The 6,656-nt window shown below is 31.1% G+C and overlaps 1 long non-coding RNA gene across 3 annotated transcripts; it reads right to left on the bottom strand.

Annotated features, from left to right (window-relative positions):
• Positions 1–414: 414 nt before the first annotated feature.
• On the bottom strand, positions 415–6,450 carry LOC108489743 (uncharacterized). Of its 3 annotated transcripts, none has more exons than XR_008273006.1 (6): positions 5,642–6,450; positions 5,053–5,179; positions 4,469–4,667; positions 3,256–3,422; positions 1,558–1,590; positions 415–789 (listed from the first exon to the last, which is right to left on the bottom strand). It is a non-coding gene; the product is annotated as an uncharacterized LOC108489743 (long non-coding RNA). The 3 variants fall into 3 exon arrangements; XR_001872055.2 differs by having other exon boundaries at positions 3,256–3,426; positions 5,642–6,446; XR_008273005.1 differs by lacking the exon at positions 5,053–5,179 and having other exon boundaries at positions 3,256–3,426; positions 5,642–6,445.
• Between the last annotated feature and the right edge of the window lie 206 nt (positions 6,451–6,656).

The following is a 6,656-nucleotide window of genomic DNA, read 5'->3' on the forward strand; positions in this document are numbered from 1 at the left end:
CCGCCAAAACTATTTGCGGCACTTTTACAAACACCGCAAAAAATGCCACTAACATTTTGTGGCGTTTATGAAAAAAAATGCCACTAAAGGTCATGACCTTTGGCGCTTTTCCCAGAAACGCCACTAAAGATCATGACCTTTTAGCGGCGCTTTTCCCACAAATGCCGCTAAAGATCATGACTGTTTAGCAGCACTTTTCCCAAAAACGCCGCTAAAGAACATGACTTTTAGCGACACTTTTCCTACAAACGCCGCTAAAAGTGTCGCTAAAAGTCATGACCTTTAAAAAGATTATTTTATTTTAATTAAATAATATCTATTTCTATGTTAAATATTATATTATGTTTAATTTTTAAAATTTAAACTTTAAACTATATACTTTCAAGGATAAATAAAAATATTAATTAAATTAAATTTTCCATTGAAGTTTAAACTTCAAAACTAAATATAAAAATTAATGAATTTAAATTTAATACATAAATATTGATTCAATATGTAATTTAATACATAAACACACACACACACACACAGACACAAAGTATTACAATTTCTAAAACAAAATTCATCCTAGTGAGAAAATAATGCCAAATCATCATCACCTCTCATTAAACAAAGGAAAAAGATCAGAAAAGAAGAAGAAACAATATACAACAGAGGGTTGGTTCAAGCTTAGATGAAGCCAAAGTATTGAAATGCCTGCATATATAACTTAGTGAAGTACTTTGATCTTGATCTTGGTTAAGACTTGTTTCAACAATAAAGAAAATTGTTAAACGGAATCTTGGTCACCTGATTGAGCAAAACAAGGAAATTAGCTATACCATTTACTGTAATGAAAGTGAAATCAGTAAAAAGTAAACCCATAAAAGTGAAATCAGTAAAAAGTAAACCCATAATAAAAAAACTAATGCTAGGCTAATCGTAAATGCTAATGTCGCTGTAAATAAGTGACAGGCATAAGTTCAGTTTCATGTTAATGGACTTGTAAAGGCCTCAAAAAGAAAATAAGTAGCCATATATAAAAAAGACAAAAAGGGTCAAATGAAGGTTAAAGGAGATGTCATGAAAAACCTCACGTGTTTAATGTCTATCTCCTTTCTCGATTTCATGCGACTCATAACATGTTTCACTTTTTTTATTAAGCTCACAAATATCACAGGTTTTTAGTTATCATAATCTTAATTTCTATGTCCAATAACATTGATAAAGTTATTATTTTTCATTCAAACAAATTTGGTATTATCTTTAGTCACTTTGAAATGTCTAATCGTTGAAGATGAGCGAAAAATGCCATAGTTGCTGAAAAACAAGCTCATGCAAAAGTTCGAACTCTATACCTCTAGCATATAGGGGATCTTGAACCCAAAGTATTGAAAATGTCGATCAAAAGGAAGAGGAGATAAACTTGCCGATGAAACTCTAATGGAAAGTCGTTAAACTTTTGGAAGAAAAAAGTAAAAGATGTTTAAGGGACTCATGTCAAGAACTCATGTCAAAATCAAACTGGTAATGGATAAACTCAAGACTCATCAAGATAAAAAATAAAAAAGAACCTACCTGTGCTATTGCATCCTCTTTCCTTCTCAACTCCTGCAAAATATAAAGTTAACATTCAGTTACTACAAGGACAAATTAATCTAAGAGCAAAATGAATAGCAAAATCACCTTACATACAACACAGTTACATATTGCATCCAAACATATAAGAATCAAGTCATTGCATAATTTTAGTATTTTCATAATAAAAAGACTACAGAACATAAAGATATTTTACAAGCATTCAGCAAGAAAAACTAAACTGAAATATGAATTGGAAATTCAGATAAAAAAACTATGGTTTTGATTTTTTTGTGCCAAGATAGCAATATTTAAATTACTTCAGAAATCTGTATAATTTGTAACTGCAATTCGAAAGGAACAACTTATCACAATTGATATCGAATACCGAAAAAATAAATCGGAAGCACCACACTTATTATTTAAGGGCCAGCCTCACTTGACTGTAAACAGCCAACAACAAATTACCTGTTCACGCTTATTTAGTTCAGCCTCTTTTGCTTTAAGTTCCTTCTCTCTTACTTTTAGATCATATATATTTTAATCATATATAAGACAAAAACATCAAAAGAAGTCTATGATTTTAATCATATATATTTTAATCATTTTGTGACCAAAGAATGGATGTTGGATAGAAAATATATAAGAAAATGCATTGAGAATTGGACAAATGTACTTCAAAGTTAACATCTAAAATTAACATCGAAAAAAATTTAACTTTTATGAATGATATAACAGCATAAAAATATCTTCTATCATATAAAAAACCTCAATTATTGATGGTTTTTTTACTTATTAGTTTTAATTAATCATGAGGTCTCAAAACAACCACAATTGTTACTAACGCTAAAAACAAGATATGGATGTACCTTGTGAAAAAAAGCAAATTATTTCTCTTGTAATTTATATGAAAATTTAAACCATTTAAACACTAAATGCAAAGTACAAACACAGTTCCTGCTCAGAGGCCCCCCCGGGTATACAATCAACAGGTTTCTAATTTCAACTTAACATTTGCCCTTCCTCTTTTGGTTTAAAACTCAGTTTTTATGATTTTTTTTTATATTTTTCTTGTCAAATTTACTATTAATATTATATTTGAAGTTTGTATCTATCTCTTTCAATAATATTACCTTCAAAATTTAAACATGCATTCTCTTTTTAAATGTAATATAGGTTATTACTTCACTTAAATTCTTTTCATCTATCAATTCAAGTTTTTATAATATAGGCAGAATCAAACTAGAAATCTTCTCATAAAATTAGCTACCTATAATTGTTTCAAAGCTACAACTTAGGGTAAGTTAGTTTCCATATGACTAAATAGTAAACAGTAACAAATCTGAGTTAAAAAAGAAAAAAATAGATAAGGAAAAATAATAGATAACCAGATGAGAAGATTTATATCTACACAAACCTCCTTAATAACAACCAAAACATAAATAAGCAATGAATCCTTCACCAGACACCAAATTCTCAGAGTATACTAATAATAACATAATTAAATACAAATAGAACTTTATGAAAAAGGTTAGAAAGAATAGCCATCAATCATTCAAAACTAAGTTATTACAAAAAAAAAAGGCATCTAACCATCTAGGACGGCTATCAAACCACCCAAACATGAAGAGAAAATGTTCAAGATAAGGAAACAAAAAGCAATAGTATTAATTAGAGCACGAATGCTATATTTCTTACCTCCATTCATGCTAGTTTGATCACCAATCAACTTTAGGAGAATGGCAACAAGTCTGGCCAACTTTCTGGCCAGTCGTAGACTGCAATAGCTGCTACAGCCATACTGATTGCTATGCAAAGTTTTCTATTAGGATCATCCAAAGTTGATAAAAGTAGTCCGTGGATAACTGCCTGACAATATAATCATGATTGATTTAATATGGAGGTGGATAGGGTATATTAAACACAAGATGTTTACAACTTGTTGATTACTAGCTACATTTAGAGGTGGAAAACCCATTCATATGTTTCATCTCAAAATTTAAAGTGAAAATTAAGAGAGAGAAAGAAAGCCAAAAGATATGTGTATGTTTGTGTCTAGAGCAGCTCAATGGCAGGTAATAACAAGAGGAAAAACATTTTTTTGACACTTATTGGTAACCATGTATAGATAAGGAACCAATAAAAAGCATGGCTAAATGTTTCAGCCAAGCCATAACTGTTCAATAGAAGTAGAACTGCAGAACAACAAAAACATACAAAGGCATATTTAGAACTATGCAAAGAAGCATGGAGGCTTTATACAGTAACCAAAAGTATAATAACAAAATTCAATTTTTAACTAAAACATATTTGCACATTAACCACTAACTAGAATACAAATTAAAAGGAAAAAGTGCACAAAATATATGAGGGCTTCTTCATAGCATAATCACAAATTTAACACTTATTCTTTAATTTTTATCATTTTCACCATCAAAATTCAAATTTTAATCAAATTAGTTTTCTTCGAAAAAGTTATTGGCAGTCCACACATGATAAAATTAATAAAAATTTTCAAAATGTTAAAATCTTAAAAAACGTAGTACCATTAAAATTTTAACAGATCGGTCAAATTTTTCGTCCAAAGAAGAAGATTTTCACTAAAATTTGAAAGTTGACACTAAAGAAATCAAAAAAATTAAAGAAATAATTAAGGGCTAATATAAAGCGACAATTAAACTGCCTTTTTATTAGTTTAGGCTTGCAATAATGACATTCAAGATAGTTCAAAGCAAATCTTAATGCAACTAATAATGAGCACTATCAACAAGGTTTCTCCATTTCTGGGTAAAAAACATTAACATACCAACGCTAAACTCGACACTAACACAAAACAATGTATCATTTTTATACATAAAAACAATTTGCCATCTGCAAGAGAGTGAAGGGCCTAATCTTGTCCGATTCTTACCTCTTCCTGTAAAAGAAGTTAGTCGATATGCCGATTTACACACATATATACAGATGGTAGCACTGGAATCAGAGAGCAATTCTAAACAACCTACTCATCACCACAACTATTATTGCCAGGACTGCTTGTCAACGACAGAAGCTCCATTAGCTCTAACCGATACTCGAGGCCTCTAAGGTAGTGCCCCAACAGTATCCACCTTCAAGACAGATATGAGAATATTAGAACTCAGCTATATTATAATACGATGATGGGGTTCAGACAAATTCTTTGAATCTTAGACGGAGTGACTGAAGCTTATTCGAAGTTTAAACACAAGAAAATCTCTCAGATCTCCATTCGGCCATCATTCTTTCTTACAAAGTGTAGTGGTCAAACACAAATAATACGTTCAAATTTAAATAGGATTGTACTGTATGGTGAGCAAATAAGTACATAGAAATGCAGATATCCAGTTAAACTTTTGAAAAACCAGATTTCATTTTATTTTATATTTTTTTTAATTATACATAAGCTTCTTGGGTCAAAGTCATCTAAAAGAAATGAGAAGAGTGTGTGATTGAATGGGTGGGAGGTGGACTAACCAGAAAAGACGACGAGCAAGATAGTCCCGCGTTAATGAAATGAAGGGCTAGAATTGAATAGAAGTATTCTCAACCAGTTTTGCACAGTCTTCACTCCCAATGTTTACAGTTCCAGTTGTGGTGTTCTCTAACACACCATTCCAACATAGAATATCAGCCTATCAGTAGCCATAAAAAATTGGGAAAACTGCATTTATTAATTTCCTTTGCTACTTAAATATGTGTGGCCGAATACGGAAAACTAGCTTAGCTTTAATTAACTAAACGTTCGAAGATAAATTCATAGCCTTTTATCCAATTAAATATAGGATTTATTAGGAACTGTCTGAGTAGGAAACATGGCACTGGCGCATGCTAATGTAGTTTCTTTTTTTAATTGACATTAAACAAATTTAAATCTTCATTTTCCAATGAATCCTAACTTTAAAGAAAGATTTTTTAATTAATTACTGTTGACATCCTTTGTTTCAGACTAAATAATACCCTCTTCATTATTTTTCCAAATTTGTAAAACCATTTTACTATGTATCTTCCTAGATTTAATAGAAATTAACCCATTCAGCTTACAGGCGAAGATTTTATCACATACCAAGTTTTTTATCAAGAGTCTTTATAAACTGGTTCAGTGCTGGTGGGACTTTCAACCTCAACTTAGGGATCCTCTTTTTCCTTTGAATACGAACAACCTTAGGCCACTTCACAAAATGGTGCAGATCCTTCTTTGGAGGTAAAGCTCCTCCAATACCGAATTGCTTTGGACGCTTCTCAAACAATGGATTCACAACCTTCTCCTAATTTCCAAACTTGAAAAGAACAGATAGTGAGATAACCATAATCAACTACATTACTTGCTTCTTCTTGGCCCTAAAATATGCAGGAATTCTTGGTATGACAATCTTAAACTGCTCAGCAGCTTGTTCCTATCAAACCAACACTGCAATAAACAGAGACAGCTTCTCAGCATGCTTGACCAGTTAAGAATAAGACAAAATAACCTGAGACAATCAAAATTCACAGAAAATAGTGTGAAGGATATATGAGAACTAAGTTCTAAAGACAGGAGCTAAACTGTGGAATGAACCATATAATTCTATATGTATAGAAAGATATTGCTAGGTTTTCTTATGACTTCAAAAGAAAAACTAGAAGAAAAAGAAGTTAAAAATGCTGTCACTAAGTTTCGTTTTGGTTGGAAGCAAAAGGAGAAATAGGACAAACAATAAGTTGAAGAAATGAAAAAGACTATCGACGGAGATGCAGCACGATGATGCAAAGGAATAGAAAAAATTTTAGGGATTTCGGGCAAAATTGGGAAAATCAAATGGGGAAAAAAATAAAGAACTTCGGGTAAAATTGGGGATTTAGGGGAGGAGGTGAAAATAAAATGGCACCGTTTTTATGGAAATTTTTTAAGGCGTTTTTACAAAAGCGCTACTGTAGGTCATATTTGTGGCGTTTTCACCAAAAAAGCCATTATAGCTAAACTTTTTGTGGCATTTTGCCCAAAAACGCCATTATTTCTCAGTTTTTTTTTCATTTTTAACATTTTTTTTTCTTTCAAATTTTTTATGCTGAGATTATCATTTTTTAAATTTTTTAAATTT

Source organism: Gossypium arboreum, chromosome 10 (assembly GCF_025698485.1).
Source record: "Gossypium arboreum isolate Shixiya-1 chromosome 10, ASM2569848v2, whole genome shotgun sequence".
NCBI lineage: Eukaryota > Viridiplantae > Streptophyta > Magnoliopsida > Malvales > Malvaceae > Gossypium > Gossypium arboreum.